Source organism: Rhipicephalus microplus, chromosome 4 (genome assembly GCF_043290135.1).
Source record: "Rhipicephalus microplus isolate Deutch F79 chromosome 4, USDA_Rmic, whole genome shotgun sequence".
NCBI lineage: Eukaryota > Metazoa > Arthropoda > Arachnida > Ixodida > Ixodidae > Rhipicephalus > Rhipicephalus microplus.
Genome location: NC_134703.1, coordinates 170,450,457 through 170,472,876, shown reverse-complemented (window position 1 = coordinate 170,472,876; position 22,420 = coordinate 170,450,457).

Sequence of the window (22,420 nt, the reverse complement as noted above, 5' to 3'; positions counted from 1 at the left end):
TGCTGTGTGCCTCTTCTTTGCTTTGTGTCTGTGTTTACGCCGCGCTCCCAGTTGGCTAAACCATCATGAGACAAGCGGCGACTTACGTTAAAGGCCAGTTGACCCTGATTGATTTGGCCTACTCCGCTTATCAGGCGGAAGCACAACAAACTGCTCCTCGCTGCTCTCGGCACCGCAGAAGCGATCTCTCTCTACCACACTACCATTCAATGACAGTGTTCTTGCTGCTGTTATACCCCTCCTGTTCGAGCACTTTCAGCGTGTTTTGAGTGCTCCTGCTCTACTAATTGAACGCACCATAGGGTATGTGCAGTTTTTGGCCACAGCGCCTAATGCTCGTATTTAATTACAGAATTTCATTGCAAGAAGACGAGCAAGACATTTTCAATCCAACAAGTGAAATTATCCGAATTCTAATGCATAGTGATCTTTCACTAGAAAAATTGTTGCCTCCAAATGCATACTATATCATTGGAACTCGCTGAAACCCACCTGAAGCACTGAATCATCCATAAACTTGTTTACAGCTACGATTGAAAGCGAATTGCTTGCCTCGAAAATCGCACTAACATCACTTCATCAATATACAAAATAAACGAGCCAGTGTTATATTGCTAATACAAAAGTTTTGTTTTTATGATTGTTATTTTCAAGTGACACATTTTTCGATTTGTTTATTTTACATAACATTATTTCAATAAGTTGCTCATTAAAAATGTGTACATGTTTTTTCTACCCCATATTACAAATGGATGCATAATCTTTTCGCGGTCGTTTTCAACGATAACCTAGTTCATGATTTTGTTTTGCTATTACTAAAATTGTTTGATTGCGTGTTCTTTAACGGCAATGTATAACCTATGATTTGCATGTCATTTTGTAATACCGGCTTTTTTGTGTTTTTTATCAATATGAATCTGTGTAAACAATTATTCGTTTTCATAAGCCTTCCCTGCTATAATCTCCGATGAGATTGGCAGTATTGTTAAGTAAATAAAAAAATAAATATCAATACATTGATCGTGTAAGATAATGCATCAAATACCCAACAAGTTTACGCGAAGATATTGCAAAAATAAGCACAGATTTGAGGAAAAAAGCAGCTATAGGGTAATATGAATTATAATTTCAAACTGACTATTTCAAATCGGTCATTTCTCGCATCGAGATTGAACACTAAATCCATCTAGCAGAATATTTCATCAAAAAGTAGTGTGCCATCACGCTCGTAAAAAGAGAAAACCTGATGCTCGTAAACGTAAATATTTCAAAGCATATACTCTGTATGACTCTTTATATATATGTATACACTGATCGGCAGGCCTATGAACGTTTAGTAACAAATTATATGTTGCTTTGTGGGCCGGAAGCTTGACTTAGAAACGAAATCCCCCGCAAGAGTTACCTGTTTTCTCGTGTTATCTTTTCCCTCTTTATCTTCAAGACAAGTCTTTGTGCAGAAATTTGAAGAGCTAATCAAATATCTCGAAACAGCTACAGCCATCTGTCTTTAAGGTAATATGGCAAAGGTTCAAAAGCTTCTTGTTCTGAACATACAAAACAACGCTATATATTCCCCATGGTCACATACATCAAACAGCAGTTTGATATTCAAAAGAGCACAAGCCATCTGCAGAAAGGCTAGAAAAGTATAAGCAGAAATGATGATTGCACAAACAATAATTTCATGTGACCAGAAGTAACGTCTACACTCTAAAGTACGAAGGGGCGAAATGGGAGTCAAATGGGTGTAAGTGCTGCATTTCGTCCCCACCACCAACAGTCAGTCGGCAGAGGGATTGACCCCCGTATTTTAGAACCTCCCTTCACTTGATGGATGGAAGGATGGATGCTATGAGCGTCCCCTTTATAACGGGGTGGTGACAAGTATGCCACCAGGCTCAACAAAAAAAAAAAAAAAAAAAAAAACCTTTTTTCCTTTTTTTCTATGTTGGCCTAATGCCTCTACTTCGATAAATTCTATCTTAATGGAAAAAAGGTAAATTTTCAGCTTAAGTTCTCTGCCATTTACGGCACACTGTCCATATTTTATTTTTCCAATATTTATTTTTGTCCTTTCTCTCTAATTTTCTGCCACCAATACTCTAACCGTCTCCTACTTATTTCAATCGCGGGTGTGTTCAGCTTTCCATTGTTGTCCCTAAAACCCAAGGCTTCCTGTAGGTTCGTGCCCAAACGTACACCTGGGTGGATATCTCCACATTCAATCAGAACATGTTCCGCCGTTTCCTTATCTTTCCCGCAGCATGTGCATTGTTCTTCTTCTTTACTGAATCTTGCTTTATAACTACGCGTTCTAAGGCAACCCGATCTCGCTTCAAACAGTAAAGCGCTTCCCCTTGAATTACTTGAGAAAGCCGGTGGGAGCGCCACCTCTAGGCACAGCAAGTCACTACTTATCAGTGATAGTCTGCAGCGATTCTTGAGTATCACAGCGTCATTTTCAGCCGAGTGTTGACACAGTGCTCTACTCTGTCAAGTGAAGGATGAAAGTCGAGGGGAGGAGCGTTTGTGATTACGGTGGTAACTGCAAGACGAGGGTGCATTGTGCAAACTAAGGGAGGAGTGGTTTGAAAAATAGAGTAACGTTTATGTCCATGGACCTTTCCGTCAAAGTGGCGGCCTCAAAGGAAGGGTCATCATGCACGTTAGCAAATAGTTCCCTAAACAAATGAGCTGTTAACAGTTTGTTTAGTGTAAATAGTCGTGGCAACTACGTTGGCTACGGCAGGAGCAAAGCAACATTGTTTATATGGCATGAAATTAGGTAAATGTGTAAGTCCCCTCTCCTAAAAAAGAAGTGGTCGCGCTCAAGCTGGACCAATGCGTGGCGTTGTTTCCGGCAAGCCAACTGTCGTCGGTGTAGTGGTGTGTTCTGGATGTGCTATCGTTATGCCATATTGATTGCTGTTTCTTGTGGTGCACTGAATCTTCTTGCTGATGTAGTAAACGTGATCCGCTTCTGGAATAAAGTGATCCGCTATCAAAATGCTACGCGCCGACTGGTATATCGCTCGAGAAGTGATTGTAAACAAGGCTGCCATCACTCTGCAACTTTTCCCTTGCGTGGTGTTGATATAAAACGATCCCCGCTTGTTCAACACTCACGTTCTTCGCGCACAAAACCCGCATGATGGATAAGCTCACACAACAAAGCGTTGCGAGTGCTGCCCCGTCTGCTATAGAATTACAAGCCTCACGGCTCAGTCATCGCAACGTGGCAGCCTCAATGGGGGCTCAACGTAAGCTGTAGAGTAATTGTTTTGTTTGCAGTGCAGCACAAATAATCATTGTTCATCAGAATTTCACGCGCCTTTTGAAAGTAAATTTCGCTTAAACTCCACACATTGCCATCTTTTGCGAGGTAAACAAATAATTTAAGAAGGTTGACTGTTCACACTGCATGTCTAGCTTTTCTTGGCACCGGGAACACATGCACTCGGTGACCACGTCGGTGAGTTTGCTCATTTGTATTGATGCTAGGTACGTTTTAAGTTTATATCTCTAAGCTGAATCACAAGGAAGGAAAAATAGAGGGAAAAGAACGGCAGGTAGGTAAACCAGCCTATAGACAGCTGGTTTGCTACCCTGCGCATGGGAGAGGGATGGGGGAGATGAAAGATAGAGAGCAGAGAGGGAAGAGAGAAACACAGCACATTCAGCAGCACACGCGCGCACACTCATAGTCCAGTCTTGTCTTTCGCGGTGTGTGACATTGCTGTTACAGTCGCTTGTTCAAGTCCGTGTCGCGTAGGAATTTCAACTGAGCTTTCGTCACCTTCTGCTGCAATGTCTTCTCTCGGGCACTTGACAGAATAGTGTCCACAGACATTTAGCTGTTGTCGATGCGCGCAAAAGCGGACGCCAGTGGCTGTCTCTGAATTTCATACAACGGACAGTCACACAGGATGTGGTGTAGCATCTCTTCGCCATGACAGGCATCGCAGAGGGCGTTTTCGGCCATTGCTATGACAAAGGAATAAGATTTTGTAAATGCCACTTCAAGCCATAAGCGATGAAGAAGGGTGGCTTTTCTTCGGTCGAGTCCAGTGGGCATGCGGAGAGCCATCAAAGAGGACAGGTGGTGTTGACAATTTGTATGAATGCTTGGTGGGCACCATAGTGAAAACGTGATTTCACGCGCAAGTCGTCGAAAATTACTGGCAGCATCGGTACGCGAAAGTGGTATGGCTTCCTCTCGTGTTCCTTCAAGGGCTGCCCGCACGGCAGTATTGGCATGTTCGTTCCCTATGATGCCGCAGTGACTTGGCAGCCATTGAAGCGTCACATGATGCCCTTTCTCGTGTGAAGTGTGGAGAAGGCATCAAATTTCGAAAACAAACTGTTCGTATGGCCCGCGACGCAGTGCTGAGAGCACAGATTGTAGGGCAGCCCTTGAGTCGCTGAAAATCGACCATTGTTGCCGTGGTGCGGTGGTTCCCGATCGACCACACAAAGTGCAGCGCGCAAAGCAGCTAGTTCCGCTGCTGTAAATGCCATGGAGTGGTCAGTCCTAAAGCTGATGGTAACACCTCTTGCTGGGATAACTATGGCCCTTGACGAACACTGGCGGTTCGTGGAACCTTCAGTGTATACATGCATGCTGTCTGAATATTTCTCGTGCAAAAGAAGAAGAGACAGTTGTTTCAGCACGGGCGACGAAAGCTCAGATTTCCTCCGGATCCCTGGTACACTAAGATGCACTGTGGGTCGAGTAAGACACCAAGGTGGTATGGATGGTTTAGACGCAGGAGGGAAGTTTATCGTTGTATTTCACAATCATTTTGGCGAAAGATGCTTGGCGCCTGCCTGAAGGCAATAGTGGAAGGTGATGACAGGGAGTACGTGCGAAGTGTCTGATGTGCGTTCTCAGGACTTCTACAACAATGTGAGTTTGTATCGAATAGTCACCAGCAATTGTAATTGTTGCTTCCGTTGACGTACATCTGGGGCAGATCGAGGCACACTCTCAGCGCTTGGGCTTGTACTGCCTGTTGAACACGAACATTGTTCTTGCAGGTATCGCTAAGCACGGGCAAGCTATATATGAGGAAACCGAGAAACAGGGCTCTGTATAGCTCCATCATTGCGTCTACTGACATCCCCCACGTCTTTCCTGCCAGGAACTTGAACAGTTGGTAAATAGCGGTCAGGCGCTTCTTCATATAGGTCACATGCGGACTCCAACAGAGGTCCCTATCAATAATGGTGCCCAGAAACCGGTAGGTTTTGGCGTAAGAAATCAGTCGCCCGCAGATTGAGATGGCATAAGGGGTCATTGCTTTGCGAGTGAAGGCCACCAGCGCACATTTTTCTGGTGATATGCTCTGAATCACAAGCTTTATTGATAAATAAGTAGGCCCACAAGCGTTTCGCAGTGCAAGATTGAAGTGTTAAATTCCAGTATGGGCTTTTTGAACTTGATAACACGACCTGAACTGTTCGATTGTATTAGGACAGGTTCTGTGAAAAAGCAGTTTTCCTCTAATTTTCGACGCCGTGAGGCGTAACTACAGGTGCTCGAATAGGTCTGCCGGAAATGATGAATGCTTCTGCAAATACTTCTTCAGGAAGTCGATGACTGAGAGCGTTGCGCTTTCCTAGGAAAGTGAGCATATTGCAGCTAAGAACGCACGAACACGCAGTCAGATACTTTCAATGGTGTGGCTCTCTTATTGTCTCTCGTACGGTGCAAGAAAGGCATTTTATTTTGCGAAAACTGCTGAATTAATGTGCGTGAACGGTGGTGCAAAATCGACACGAGTTGCTTATTAAACTTGGTTGTTTCTTTAGACTTTTTCGTTTTTTCTTTGTCATTAAACAGACATTTTCCTTAAACGACGTGACCAACCACGCTCTGGGCTACGAGAACAGAGCAAGCTTGGCACAGCGACGGCAATATATATGGCAATAATTATATATACTTGGATCATCAAGCACACAAATTTGCTGGAAGCACGCACACAGAAGTTCAACGCATTTTACGTTTTCACGAACGTAATCACCGATTGGTTTTCTTGCCACACACTGAAGTCCTATATCTAATATAAGGAATCTCCAAAGTTTGAGCAACATTGGGAATTGCGCAGCGTCCAGACGGTGGCTACATATTCCCTGGTCATTTCTACTCTGCTAAGCACTGTGGTGTAATATAGCAATGAAAAAAATGTCAAAATAACGAGAAATATCTGTGAAGCTTTATTTTCAAGCTAATGGGTGTCAAAATGACGACAGGCCGTCATTTTTATTTGACGGCACAATTTTATATTTTGATGTGTTTCCCGTCAGTACAAAAATGCGCATACAGTCAAATTAGAAACATATACATCAAAATAACTAAAGGCCTTTATTTGCAAATGATGGTGCTCTTTCATTATATTGACATTTTTTTGCGAACTAATTACACAAGTGAGCTGTCACAATGATAACATTTCACTGTCCAAATTACGGCAAGCTGTAAGTGTAGATGACAATTGTAGTGTCAATCAGCGTATTTTTGTCAATTAAAGCTATTATATGACGTTCAGTGTAGAATTTTTCAAACGAAGGCGACAGCCGGCTGTCACCGTGAAATGCAACTACAATGTCAGTGTGATGACCCAAGAGAACACATGTATTATGTCACTATGAACTGTAGTGTGGTCACAATGCAACTGTCATTTCACATAGCTAGCACCTCAACAAATATGCCACGAAAGTTTTGTCAATATTTGCACATTTATTTTCGTGATGGTAGGATAGGTGTCCAGGATTCGGAATAAACAAATTGTCAGTCTGGTGATTTTGTACGCATATTGACTTTAGTACACAAGTGATCTTTTTGACGATTCGGATACAACACACTATACAACTCCCTATCTACAACTCTACACGTCTACGCGCCCTGGCGCACAAACTGTATAACTCGCGTTCTGCGGTCACAGAACGAGCGCTAAAAATGGGCGCGCCGCCAAATTGTCGCGACGAAACGCCGGAGTGGCGCCGCGAGGTCAAAAGAAAAAGAAAACAAACATCTAAAGGCTCCCCGGGGCGCGCGCTCTCCCCTCGGAAGCGTGGCTTCGCCGACGAACCTCCTCGCCCCACATCGGCGGCCGAGATAGCCCGCGAAAGTTCTAGAACGAAAGGGGCGTGGTCATACCGAGTTGAGTCATCGGCCGCGGAGGACATTCCAACCGTCTCGCCCTCTTCCCAGCCTTCGCTGCGTATCGCGCCGACGAAATGACGAGAACCTGCTGGAATGTCGCGCGCAAGGTATTTAAACGAGCAGCCGAGATGAGAGATCAGGAGAAGACGGAATTTAGTGCCAGAGTGCGTAGGGATCCCGCCATGTAGTCGGCGAAGGTTTTGTCCGTAGGGACAAAGCAGGAGATGAAGAGGATTTCCACCTGAGGGGTGAAGGCTCGAGCTACAGGCAAGAGCGTGTGTCTACCGCTATCGAGCGAGGACGCGTGGCAACAGCTGCGTGTGTGAAGCCGACGTGTTCGGGCGAAGAAGTTTGCAGCTTGGAGAGTGGCCTATTGAAGACGGGAGGTTTCCTAGAAGAGAAACTTCGGCGAGGTTTCCTGGAAGAGAAACTTCGAGGGCTTCGGAACGACAACAACGCTGGACTTTGAGTGAGTGATTCTCGGAAGAGTATCATCTAGACTTTGGTTCCAAGAACTTTGGACTGAATAGGTTTTCTATCTCTTTAGTCTTTAAGTGTCTTGGTTGTTCAATGCATGCGACTGCATTGTAGTGCGTATTGTTGTCTGTGTCCGTTGTTCCCAGTGTTGTTGATTGTACTGTTTAGTACGTTGTTTGTTTGGTGACGTATTGTATGTAACTATTGTGGAGTGTGCATTCTTGTGTATTGTTTTCGATCTGCCATTTTTGAGAATATAATATTTGTTTTGTTTATCAACTCTCGGCTCTGACTTGTTCTTTGAGCCACAGCCGGCGTCCGCTGGCGCGCCAAAAAGGACCACTTCTAAATTGTCCACGCTTTCGTGGTGCGGTTCGGAGGGCCAATACTTCGGCCCTTGGAATTAGCCCGGCGATCGCCTCCCGAATTAACGGGACATGTGTGACAATTAATCTGGCGTCCGCGACACAGGACCTTTTGATGCACAGTGTGGCCAAAGTAGTGAGAAAGAGCCTCGAGTTGTTGATAGTGCTACCGGAACAATTTTGTGTGTTGCTCGGTGTTCTCGTTAACGAGTACAGGGGAGTGTTCCGATAGACTGATTTAGGCAGATACTTTTTACACGCGGCAAGACTTTATTTGCGAGACACCATGGATCTCGAAAAGTTAGTAGCTCTTGGTGCAAAGATGGGTCTTTCTGGCGCCGAACTACGGAAGTGGGTAAGCCAGAAGGAGAAAGAGGCCGTGGAGAGAGAGAGGTTGGCAGCTGAGACAGCCAAGGAAGAAAAAGCAGCTGAGTTGGAACGAGAGAGGTTGGCAGCTGAAAGGGCCAAAGAAGAAAAAACAGCTGAGTTGGAGAGAGAAAGGCTGGCCGCTGAAAGGGCGAGAGAAGAAAGAGAAGCAAAGGAGCGACAGCTAAAAGAAGAAAGAGAGGCAAAAGAGCGACAGCTGAAGGAAGAAAGAGAGCAGCAATTGAAGTTGGAGCTGGAGAGAGAAAAGTTGGCAGCCGAAAGGGCGAGAGAAGAAAGAGAAGCGCAGATGGCTGAAAGGGAACGGCAGCGACAGCACGAGATGGAACTCGAGCGGCTCCGTTTGCAACAGCGAAGCGAAACTCCGGTCCAAGCTAGAGTTAAAAGCAGCGAACGGGAAGACCACGGCTTCCGCTTGAACCCAAGCAAGCTGCTCGTGGCGTTTGATGAAAGGAAGGACGACCTTGACGCGTACCTTCACCGACTTGAGACAATTGCGAAGAGCCAAAATTGGCCGGAACATCAATGGGCAACTGCTTTGAGTACTTGCTTGAGTGGTGAAGCGCTCAGTGTGTACGGTAGGCTGACGCCGACCGATGCAGCCAACTATGCAAAGGTGAAAGCTGCTTTGCTGAAGCGATTTAGATTTACCGTGGAAGGATTCCGGGAGAGATTTAGGACAGGAAAGCCAGCTGATGGTGAGACGGCTACGTAGTATGCCGCCCGACTTTGTCATTATTTCGACAGATGGATTGAACTTTCAGGGACAGCGCAGGAGTACGATGAGCTTAGAGAGCTCCTAATTAGACAACAATTTCTTACTAGTTGCCACCCAAGCCTGTCGCTGTACTTGAAAGAGAGGAAGGCTGAGTCACTTGAAGGCATGCTTGAATTGGCTGATCAATTCTTGGAAGCGCAAGGTCGAACTAATTTGGCCAAGGTCAAGAAGGATTGTCCCGATGATTCGAAGAAATTGGCTCCCGAAGAAAAGAAGCGTGCACCAGAGAGCATTCCGCGATGTTTTCTGTGTAACCGAGTGGGTCATCGCGCGAAAAACTGTCGAACGATCTTTACGAGTCCTACGGTAGTAAAATGTTTCAAGTGTGGTCAGTCTGGGCACAAAGCAGACGCTTGTCGGAACGGGATGAGTCAAACTCACCAGGTATCCTGTGTGCAAGCGGCACCGAAATCTGATAATAATGCCGTCACCGATGGATTCGTAGAGTTGACGAATGGGGAGAAAATTCCTATTGTGGGTGCTGTAATGTCAAAACAGTCAACCGGTGTTACGAAGGGAATGCCAACGCTGTCTGGAAAGGTTGCAGGCAAGAAGATTACGGTTCTAAGAGACACCGGTAGCTCCACGGTTATCGTGCGGAGAAATTTGGTACGGGAAAGTGAGTTGACAGGCAGAACGAAACCGGTTTGCCTAATTGACCGTACGGTTCGGATGCTTCCCGAAGCAGAGATTGAGGTGGAAACCCCGTACTTCAGCGGGAAGGTTACCGCTCTATGTATGACGACCCCCCTTTACGACCTTGTCATCGGGAACATCGACGGGGCGCGAGGACCGCATGATCCGGAATGTTTGGGAGAAGACCCTAACATAGAGTCCTCGCCAACCCAGCGACCGCGAGATACAAGGGAGGAGCCGCCCGTGACGGATCTCACTAGAGCCCAAGGTGAAGCCGCGGTAAAAGAGACCGTAAATGAGAAGATGATCGTGTTGAATGAGTTCACGGGCCGAGCAACTGGACTTACGTCGGCACGACCTCAACCGACCGACAGCGTAAAGGAGACGGAGTTGGCCAGCTGGGACAAATGTAGAGACATGAACAAGCTGGTAAATAAACAGACAGGACCCGTCGAATGGTATGACCCGTTAACGGTGTCGGAAGTGACAACGAGGGCTGAGACGCCGCCTCAGATATCGTCGTTGGAAAGGGCTCGCCGAAAAAGAACGTGGAAACACAAGAAGAGATCGAGCGAGCACCGCAAGAAAGGGCGCAAGCGCCGCTCGAAATGCACAGGATAGGTGCTGAGGTGGAATCGAATTGTGTTTGGCAGGGCTGAGTGTTATATGTTGTGTTAATGTTGTGTTGTCCTGTGTCACAACTGTATGTTGAGTGAGTCAAAATGTTGTTACGGTGATGTGATGTGATGGATTGTATAATTGTTGTAATGAAAGAACTTTGTACCTTTGCATTGTTTGAAATGTGTGATGAAGTGTTGTGATCATGTACCTGTGGCTATATTTCATGTGTCGTGGAATTGAATAACAATGTACAGTTGTATTGAGGATCTATTCCGAATGTGAAGTGTCATGAGCGACGGTTGTGTTACAGTCTTTCAAAGTGTGTGGTGTCTCTTCGCGCTCGTTTGTGTGGTTTTGAATATTATGAGATAATATTCTTAAAGTGGGGAGCAGTGTCACAGAACGAGCGCTAAAAATGGGCGCGCCGCCAAATTGTCGCGACAAAATGCCGGAGTGGCGCCGCGAGGTCAAAAGAAAAAGAAAACAAACATCTAAAGGCTCCCCGGGGCGCGCGCTCTCCCCTCGGAAGCGTGGCTTCGCCGACGAACCTCCTCGCCCCACATCGGCGGCCGAGATAGCCCGCGAAAGTTCTAGAACGAAAGGGGCGTGGTCAAACCGAGTTGAGTCATCGGCCGCGGAGTACCTTCCAACCGTCTCGCCCTCTTCCCAGCCTTCGCTGCGTATCGCGCAGACGAAATGACGAGAACCTTCTGGAATGTCGCGCGCAAGGTATTTAAACGAGCAGCCGAGATGAGAGATCAGGAGAAGACGGAATTTAGCGCCAGAGTGCGTAGGGATCCCGCCGTGTAGTCGGCGAAGGTTTTGTCCGTAGGGACGAAGCAGGAGATGAAGAGGATTTCCACCTGAGGGGTGAAGGCTCGAGCTACAGGGAAGAGCGTGTGTCTACCGCTATCGAGCGAGGACGCGTGGCAACAGCTGCGTGTGTGAAGCCGACGTGTTCGGGCGAAGAAGTTTGAAGCTTGGAGAGTGGCCTATTGAAGACGGGAGGTTTCCTAGAAGAGAAACTTCGGCGAGGTTTCCTGGAAGAGAAACTTCGTGGGCTGCGGAACGACAACAACGCTGGACTTTGAGTGAGTGATTCTCGTAAGAGTATCATCTAGACTTTGGTTCCAAGAACTTTGGACTGAATAGGTTTTCTATCTTTTTAGTCTTTAAGTGTCTTGGTTGTTCAATGCCTGCGACTGCATTGTAGTGCGTATTGTTGTCTGTGTCCGTTGTTCCCAGTGTGGTTGATTGTACTGTGTAGTACGTTGTTTGTTTGGTGACGTATTGTATGTAACTATTGTGGAGTGTGCATTCTTGTGTATTGTTTTCGATCTGCCATTTTTGAGAATATAATATTTGTTTTGTTTATCAACTCTCGGCTCTGACTTGTTCTTTGAGCCACAGCCGGCGTCCGCTGGCGCACCAAAAAGAACCACTTCTAAATTGTCCACGCTTTCGTGGTGCGGTTCGGAGGGCCAATACTTCGGCCCTTGGAATTAGCCCGGCGATCGCCTCCCGAATTAACGGGACATGTGTGACATCTGCAAAGTGGCCGCTGTGGCGAAGTCGGTCGTCACCGGTGTTCCTTGTGCCATCACAGTCGTGTTGCCGTGACCATGGCGATGCAGTGGGACTGCAGGCCGGTAGATAACCAGGCCACTGCAACGTATGTTTACTGCCTATCACGAACATTAGCCGCGGCCACCCGTAAAACCACTCGGCCACCGGGACCTCAGGCCAGGCACAGGCTGGGCTGCTGGTCCTCAAGTCAGCACCGGACGCAGAGCGGTAATCAGGCTCACCAGGTTCACATGGCTTCCGGGCGCCTGATTGAGGGACGCAACTCGAAGCAGGAAGACTGGCTCACGAGGTCCGCAAGGCTGCCGGACGCCTGGTTAAGCGATGTCATGGCACGAACCGCCGACCAAAAGCTGCCGTCGCCAGCGTGTCATGCTCCAACTGCTCGAGCCGCATATCCCGCTCGCTCTTCCTTTTTTTTGCGATAGCAAACTTACGGACACTCCCGACTGGATTTTGCCGCTGGCGTCGGCTGGCGTTGACGTGAGCATTGATGCAGGCACAGTATATGAATACGTAATATATATATATATATATATATATATATGTGAAAATGCAAGAAAGAAAAAAAACCCAGAAGAAGGACTCCGGTGCGCAGAATCGAACGTGGGACCTCCGGGTCGTGAATGGAATGCGAAGCGTTAATTACTGAGCCACTAAGAGGTACCTCCTACAACGTTCCAACGGCAAGCTATTTCTATCTACCACTTAACACTTTTGGCGGGCATTTCGGGGGGAAGGGGGCTATCGTGTTTTCAGCATTATGAGCAAGATTGTGCCGTGAGCGCGCCGCGGCTGTCATCTCTCACGTGTACTTCGTTCACGTAGAGAATAAGGGGGTACACGCGTGAGCACGCGCCATTATTTTGCAGTGGGGAGAATCGTCCATCTCGTCTAGCCTTTAGGGAGTTTTAGAATACGGTTTGCAAGCGCGGCGGTCGTTGCGGGCGTTGTGGGTTAAGCGGGCGCCATATGAGTTTCGGAATAGGGTTTCGCCAGCTGCGAACCACAACGAACGTTCGCAAGGACAGCGTAGCCTGAAAACCAGTGCTTGCGGGCCAGATGCGGGCAGCGATGACCGCAGCAATTTCGGATTTTTTGCGTGCGGTCTGCGAACGCGAATGCCGACTCGTGTTACGATACATGCACAATGGCAGCGACCGTACTGCAAGGGCTCGCGGTGCGCTATTCTAAAGCTCCTTCTTGAGTTTCGTCAGAACGATTCCCTTGTCGTTACCGGGCGCACAAAGGTCACTGTAACTGTTGCATAGCCTCTATTTGCGAAAAGGGCGCGCTTTTCAGGTGCAGCGAAGTAACAACTGAGGCACTTATTCGCGTTAATCTGTACCTGTGAGTACGTTTCGTGCGTCCTTGTGCGTGAGAAACGTGGGCCACGTTTCCATCGGCTTGGTATTCTGCGCGTGGCCTTCCAATTCGTCGTTATTGTGTTCATTTCTTCGCCTTTGCAGCAAAGCTGTGACTTTTTTTGTCGTCTTCTTTCCGCAGAGCAGAATTGCCGTTCCCTCTTCGCCCTGTCACGGGCCACACAATCCCCATCATCATATGTTTTTTAAAGTGCTTTCAAAAAAATGAACACCCTTGGTGCTATTTCACTACTTGTGCCTTTACCACGTCTTTTTGTTGGGTTCATCAGCCATTCCATGTACCTGGGAACAAAAGAGATATACAGAATTAATCCTCGCTTCATAATCTGTACTTATCGCATATTCGACCATGAGATGTGAAACGCTGAAAATATGTCAACTCCACAACTTCGCCTGAGGCATACACTCTATGATAAAATGAAAGAACACCAGAATTAAATCCTAAGCAGCAAATATAACTGTATTTGTATTATACTGAAATAGATACAAGTATCTATGCTCCGATGCATAACGTTCCCACGTAAGCACAGAGTGTAACAACAAATATTATTATAATATTTATTGAGAGTTGATAATTCCATCCCCACGGAAAATTCCTAATAACAGAATAAGTGCTGATGTAGGGCAATGAACACCCGCTCCAAATCTTACATATGTAAGATCATTTCGCTTCATTTTTGGAGCTCTGCCATCAATCGCATCAACAACACGATGTCCCAGTGTTGACTACATGTGTCCTTGCGGAAGCCGTCCACTTTTACAAACCTTATTCACGTGCTCTAAAATTTTACTGCTTATAATGGGCATTCTAAGGCGTTTGTGGAGATGGCCACAGGAAAGCAGAATTGCCTTACCAAATATCATTCAAGCAATCAAATGATGTTTCACATTCTTAGATGTCTAGGCCGAACATTCATTACGTCATTGATCATGTGACAGAAAGGGTGGTCTGGTGTGGTCAACATTGTGATCTTTGCACTGGCTGTTGCACCTTTCCTTTTTTCCGTTGTGCCATTCTGCATAACAAAGGGATCACAGTAATTTTCTTTCTGATGCGCTGGCCACCACAAACAGCACGCGAAAGATCTCTAGTTGCAACGTAATATGTGATAAATAACTATTGAATCAATATCTAGGTGGTTTTCCAGCCTAATTCAGGTCTTTTTTTTTTGTGCATATGATAAAACAATGAAAGTGATTGCTTTTGGAAGCTTGTGGTCTGCTCAGAAAGTGGGAGGTATACCATTCCACTTTCAATGGACCAGCCGAAGGCTACATGAGATTTTACAAATTATGACATCAGAGAAGCAGGGGTGTGTAAAAGTGGATTTGCGAGAATATCCAATCTCCGCTTTTATATATCTGGTCTCAATATACCATCTTTAAATTAGATGCGCAAAATAAACAAAGACAGGAAGGAAGACAGAAACACAGGACGGGGCACAAAGTGCATAAACTTTCTGTCCCCATTAATTTTGCGCATTCAAGTTTTATTATTATGAACAAACTAACCCAGCAACACATTGTTTGAGGCTCAATATACCATCAAAATACCGAGTCATTCATAATCATCAGGAGCATGTAAGCACGTACGCTGTTCAGAACCAATTTAAAATGACCTCAGAGTTTTGTTTGGTATGGACGCCTGACGATAACTGGCAAAACGCTATATGGCTGTCTAAACACAACTTCAAGCATGTCTCTCCTTACCCTACCTACTTAAAAAAAAGTCATGAAAGGAATGTTTTTGAGGTCAAGTAGGCACTTAGTATCGACTTTCAGAAGACTAGGGGGGGTTGAAGGGGAAGACTATTTTTCTATGAAAAATATGCACTTGTCAAAGCATTGTCTCAACTCCCAATGAATATTTTGATCATCCAGAGCACCTATTTCAACATTGTTGCGTCAGATGATTGCAGAATCTACCAAAACTATCAGTGACGCCTTTTGAGAAGTCGAATAAAGAACATTGATAGCCGACGCATCACAGTACTTTACATGCTCTTTCATCTACTTCATAAACCAATAAATAACATGAAACCAAGCCCTCACACAAGGTTTTTCCTAGTATATATGGCATTAAGCATGCAAATTAGCCAATGTAAGATGGACGAAGCCCTTAGCACATAAATGTTCTACAGTTCTGAAAAGTACTTTTCACGCTCACTCATTTGGATTGGCAAAAAAATTCAAGGTTGTGGGGCAGCCAGCTGGATTTCGAATACAAAGAACACACCGAAGAGGAGGCCCGTAGCACTCTGGAGATTCATTGTGGTCACGCAGTCAAAGGCAAGGTCCATTTTATGATTGTCAACCATGTTAGATCCTGCGTAGAAACAAAATTAGCTTAAATGCTTACGCTGCTCATAAGACTGCTTCAACAGTTAGGAATAAAGTAATTTCATGCACTTTAATGTGCATGCTGACGAAGGCAGTCATAAATACGCTTGTAACGTTCCACTGGAAAGAGTCACTGGGTCGCACAGTACCCTCTCAGAAGTTAGGCGCAACACACCACTTCTTCTTGTGGTTCATTTCTGCCCAACTTGAATCTGTTGAAGGCGAGTGATTCCACACCAAACGCCTCAGCCGTTTTGGTGACCGTTTCAAACGACGTTTAAGAAAATTGTGCTTATTTAAAGCACTGAAACTAGTGAATAGCATAAATACAATAGACCATCCGTAAACGGAACCTGAAGGGACCGGGAAAATGTGTTTCGTTCAACAGGATTTCCAATTACTGAAAGATCAGTAGGCCTGCAGAATTCAGGTACGAAAGCAATTGTGCTAAAGGTAGCTGTTCCGTTCATGCATCCGTTCGGTTTAACTGATTTGTATTTGCCGAGATGGAACTGCTTTTAGGAGAGAAAACATTTTTCCTCACGTGAAAGTTCTCCAAATTTCACAGGATGTCGATAGAGAGCGTTTCGTTAGAAACGTTGTGTTGAGGGTATAGTTTCTTCTTTGATTACAAAACTTAGTTCGGCTATTAAGTAAAGACGTTCATGTAAGGTGTTCAAAACCAATGTTTTTTCAACATACACTTCCGCATATTTCTCTGAAGTGTTCCATGGTGGCATTTTTTTCATACAATAGCTTCTTGTGTGTACAGAACGTACAGAACAGCCTGTGCGTACGTGGAACGCTAGAGCTCCTTCACTCAATCCAGGTCCTTTATTGGTATACCAATTCAAATTACGAAAGTGAACTCTCACCGGGGTGCTAGTCTTTAAAAAGAAAAACAAACACGTGTGCCCCGCAACTGTCTGCATCAGAGTACGCCACGTCAACACCAGCTCACAAGGGCCGTGATAAGGAAGGATCAAACGAGTTATAGAAAAAAGTAAACTTTGCGAGCAAAGTAAAACATCGGGCGATGATTAGAGAAGTCCGCTGACGGGACCCGATCGGTGAGCGGTCATCGAAGAGAGAACATCGCGAACAACACAACCATCAGCCATGATTGACTGCAAAATGCGCCGAGATACACGAGCACCAATGAATGAATGCGACGTTCGATAAAAAAGAAGAGGTACTATTTTCAGCAACCCATGTGGGAGCACGGCTCAACACGCTATGTTCTATGTACTCTCTGTATCCTCTTGTTGTATCGTAACGCGCCTCACTCGTGCGCTACGCACGATAAGCTCAAGGGGCTTCGCCCGGTCATGATGCTATCGCGTGTTGATCAAAGGGGCGTTGCCGAGAGTGTATTATAAATGTGACGGACTGAATAAACGGGCCCGCACTAGCTGCCTTACGCACGCACCTGCTGTCACGCTGATCCCAGGTCCCATACACTTGTCATCTCCCACTAGAAGACAATATTTATTCATTAGTTATAAAACACTAATAGCTGCAAAATGAGGCCTGTAAATCACTGCACATGCATCAGCCTCAGCACGAAAACACTTCTAAAACGCCGGTAACGGACCCAAGCGAACATTGCATGCACATCACTCGAATGCTCACTGCAAAAAGGTTAGTTCACACGCCACAGAAAGTTCCACAACGCGCGAGAACTAGTGCTCGTCTGCTCTGCTACTCGCAGAGCCACAGCATGAAAAAAGACGAAAGATGAGTACACTCTGCTTTACCCGTCGACATCATATAAACCTGTAGCTCGAAGCACACACATGGTACACAAGCACTCGTTTTTTGTGAGCACGCCACGAAAAAAAAAAAAAACACCCGAAATAACGCACCGAATAGCAGGCTCGCTCAACCGACGCGAAAGAGCAGGGTTGCCACTCGTAGCTACTTTTCGCCAAATTGGTGAATTTGAGAGGCCCGTGGCGATGGAAAATTATGATGACATGGCGAATGTTTTGGCAATTTTCGGTACACTAAGTTATGTATTGATACTTTGTGTCTTCACAACCAATGGTTGACATTATTTTTTTATTTTTCTATGTTTTACACCTACCAGTAGAAGACGAACATTAGGCGCAATTTACTGCGTCTGTTCCGTTTCTCGTGTATATCTCTGAATTATTCTATATCCTGGAGGCATGGACACATTTCTTGTTAATATACTTTTCAGGTGGCCCGAGAAGTCAGGCTTCCTTGGCCAGCCTTCAAAAACTACAGTGGGCGAATGTACAGCGTAAGCGCGACCACACAGAAAGCGTAGAGGGGGCATTACGCAGTACTTTTGTTTTTATTCACGCTGCTTTGTAATTATTCTTCAATTATTGTACTCATGATTCTTCGTCAGCAAAAATTTTTAAATCTGCAGGAAGGCTACGCACGTTGTCGCTCTTTTGCTATAGCGACTGCTTTATCCTGCAGTCGCTACAACTGAAGCAATCGAAAACTTTTGTTAGTGCGCTTAACGCTGTCTAGGGCACGACAAGAGCAAGAGTGTCGCCTCCGCAGCCGTTATGGGAGCGTTGCAAAAGGGCCAAGTGGTTCCATGCACTGCCCGGTATTTTTGCCGCCAGTCGGCGGTAACTGCTGGCGTAAGAGCAGTCCCCGCTCGAAGTCTCCGAAGCGCTAACTCCTAAGCGGGTAAGCCTACAAGGGAGGTCAGAACAACATGGTGGTATGAGTGCTCGTGTGGTGCGTCGAAGACCATCCTTTTGGCGCAGCACTTTTTCGCAGTTGTCTTGGGGGAATAGTGGCAGTGGGTAAATTATGGCTGGGGGGCGAGTGGCAGAATCCGCCTCTAGCTGACCAGACATTGCCGCTCATGTAACCCATTCGATGCGTACGGTAGTGCCGATGTTTCTTGCCAGCTGATGGGTGGCATTTGGAAACGCTGTAGATCGGGCCACACGGCGGATGTCGTGAATCGCTTTCGTAGAACCAGTGCGAAGCACAATCTTAGAGAAGTGGTTCGTTTCGACGAAACGCTGCAATGCATTGAGGCCGTCCCATATATAGCGGCGAGTTCAGTGAGATATGCCGGTGGTTCATGGTCAGCTGCATACGTGCATTTTTGTCCTGCTTGTGGTAGTTAGGGGTACACCAGGGCAGTATCAACCATGCCATTGGGGATACTGGCATCGACAAGGATACCTGGTGTGTGGTCGGATACAAGGATACCTGGTGTGTGGTCGGTGAGATGAATACGGGAGACCAACGCAGTCGCCTGGCGAGGAATTGGGCGATGAAGACGGCCAAGTGGCCTGATGTCCGTGAGCTATGTACGCGACCACGGAGCAGTAGGAGCGGTAAAGGTCGGAATGGGTTCTGCGCATGCAATGTATGGAGCTAACGCTGCAACGCTTGGAAATGCTGTCAGTTTAAGTTCACGGGCCGAACTGCACTGTTGACCACTTCACCAATCGTGTTCAGTTGTGATTCTGGTTGTAGCGTGATATTGTTTGATATTCTGCTTGTAGCGTGATACAAGGTAGCGTGATATTGTGGTGCGTGCGCCGCGTGACTTTTTGACAATACCACGGATAAGATGAATAGTTTTCACCCCACATTGCTTTGAAATCTTGACCCGCGTATATGCAGACCCATTCTGAGCGATTTCAAGCCCCAACACGCGAAGACTTGAGACGTCCTGTACAGGTTCGAGATTGAAGGAGAGGCGGATAGGCCAGTTTGACAGTGCACGGCGCCCACACGTGTTTCGAACTGTGATGAGTGCGGTTTTTTCTATCAATAACTGTAAGCCTATGTGATGACACCAAGCAATGGCAACATCTAAAGCCGTTTGAAGCACCTGGTCTTGGTGGGCTAGATCTGGGTGGACCGTCCACACATTATTATCGTCGGCATGCATCAAGAAGAAAGTGTCAGGTACTGCGTCCAATCGCCACGCAAGTGGAAGAAGGGCAAGGTAAAAAGGACCGGCGCAAGGACAGATCTTTGTGCGACACCACGGTGGGACGTGAATAGAACTTCTGCATGCCCAGCCAGACAGATAGAGAATGTTCGGTCACCCAGGAAAGCTTTGACGAAGGTGCACACGCATGTGGGAAGGTGAAGGCAAGGTAAGATTGCAGTTATATCTTCATGACTGACATGATCATAAGCGTTTCGAATCTCCATCGCCAATAATGTTCGAGTACGGTGACAGCGACCTTCAATGAGTACCATAGAAGACAGGTGTCCCAGCCCATCGTCAGCGCCTAGGTGTGAGCAGAATGCGATTTGCGCAGGGTGGTACCAGGAGTAGCGTTCGAACCACCATGTGAGGCGGGTTGCAAACATTCATTCCATCAGTTTGCACAGAGTTGATGTTAAGGATATAGGCCTAAGATCAGTGATGTTATCTGGACTTTTTCCTGGCTTCGGATTGGCGATCACCTCCGCGTGTCGCCATGCATCTGGGAAGAGGCTACCTGCCCACGCCTCAATAATAGCGTTCAGACGATAGATACACAAGAAGTTTTTCCTTCCATGTTTTAGGGGCGAAGCTTCTTTTTGCGTGGCTTGTGCGTCCCTCGTAGTACGTAACCACCCGAGGCACATTCCCGAAATAGCGGTCCTTACGATTTTGACCTCCAAGGTGATTCCGGTGAGAGATTTCTTCTGTGCGTTGTTGACCAATAAAAGATGGTGCTCAATGCACATGTTAATGGCTGCTAAGGGGGCATGAGAGACAGGAGCATTCGGCCTTTAGGTCGAATGCTCCTGTCAAGCAAATAGGAAGGCCAATTAGCCTCTAATAATGCACTGATCAGTGTCGCGTCGTCAGCTCCGCATCTATACGACGTCTGCTCGCATGCGTATAGGCAACAGGAGGGGCTTCGGTGCAGCCGGAAGTTTAGGGAGAAGGAACGCAAAACCGCGAAGTGTCATCAGGGAAAACTATACATGTAGGAACATAAAATGTCAGATGTCCACGTGGTTCATGTTTTGTTTGTCATTTAGTTCTTAAACGATGCTTTGCAGGTCGCATGAGAAATTTTAGACACTAGAAGTTGTTAGGTGGCCAATGGAGACCTCTGTACCAATACAATCTTTCGATTGGTTCATCACAAGCAGCGAAAGCATGATGCGAGAAGATGAGCTTGAAACCTTTGCAGTTTGCCCTGCGTAGACTTCGCAAGCTCCTTCTTTTGCTTTTAGGCACCGGAGCAACACGGAGCTGCAAGGTGAAACGACGAAGACGCATTAACACGTCATGTTTGGTTGATGTAATCATTTTAGGGGCGAAGCTTTTTATAGCGGCACCCGTCCGTCCCTCGTAGCAGTTGTAGTGTGTAACAAGTATAACATTTTGACCTCCAAGGTTGTTCCAGTGAGAAATTTCTTCTGTGCGTTGTTGAAAAAATAAAAAATAGAGCTTAATGTATATGCCAATGGCTGCTAATGGGGAATGAGAGACAGGAGCATTCGGCTTTTAGTTAACGCGCATGCTGCGACCCCATTAGCAGCCATTGGCATGTACATTGAGCACTATCTGACAAGAAAGGGTTGCTACGTTATACTCTCTGGGTGCAACCTCCTTAGTTTTATAAAGGTTTAGCGAGCGTTGAGCCGCAGTGCCATGAATACAATTGAACTAGTTTATACCACGAATGAACTCGAGGTGGTCAGAGGTGGGAAGTAGATACGAATCGCAAGCCGTAAGAAAGTAAAAGCCGAATTCTCCTGTCTCTAATTTCCCATTAGCAGCCATTGGCATGTACATTGAGCACGATCTGACAAGAAAGGGTTGCTACGTTATACTCGCTGGGTGTAACCTCCTTGGTTTTAGAAAGGCTTAGCAAGCGTTGGGCCGCATAGCCATGAATAAAGTGAAGTAGTATATACCATGAACTCGAGGGGGTTAAAGGTGGGAAGTAAACCGGAAGCGCAAGCCGTAAGAAAGTGTGCATGTGCCACCTCCCGTTTAGTCTTTGAAATGTCCGCTCGATGGCGGTGCTTCTATATGGAGAATATATGATGAAAAGATGCGAGATGATGGTACTTGGAGTGCTGAATAGATGGACGAACGGACACACAGTCAGATGCATGGATGGATGCATGAACAGACGCAGACGCGGATGCATGGACGAACGCAGGGACGGATGCACGAACAGACGCACGCACGGACGGGTGGATGGACGCATGAACGGTTACACAGACGTACGCAGGAACGGACGGAAGCAAGAACGAATGGACGGACGAATGCTTCGCCCTACTCCCCATCATTCACTCCGTGGATAGGCTGCCATTTTTCATAGAGTTCATAAGGAATGCCGTCAGCTCCCGGTGCACTGTGCGACTTGGCTTAGTCTAAGGCTGCCAAAAACTCTGCCATCACAAGAGACACTTCAATTCCATCCACATCTTCTAATGAAGGTGTCATGCCAGCATTCGCTGGAAGAAATGCTTGTGCAGTAAATGGAGGAGCTGGCGTGTCAAAGGCGGGAAAAAAGGCTCGGGCAGCTGAACATGCGAAACTGACGGAGTCGGGCCAGCTGCCAGCATAACCGATGCCGCAGGATCAGGGGAACGGGGACCACGTTCCATCGCTCGGGATGTCCTTCATATTGATGCATTTGACAATGAAGGCCTGAGAGAAGCACACCAATCCATCCAACGACCTCGTTTCAAGCGCCATTCATGACAACGAGCT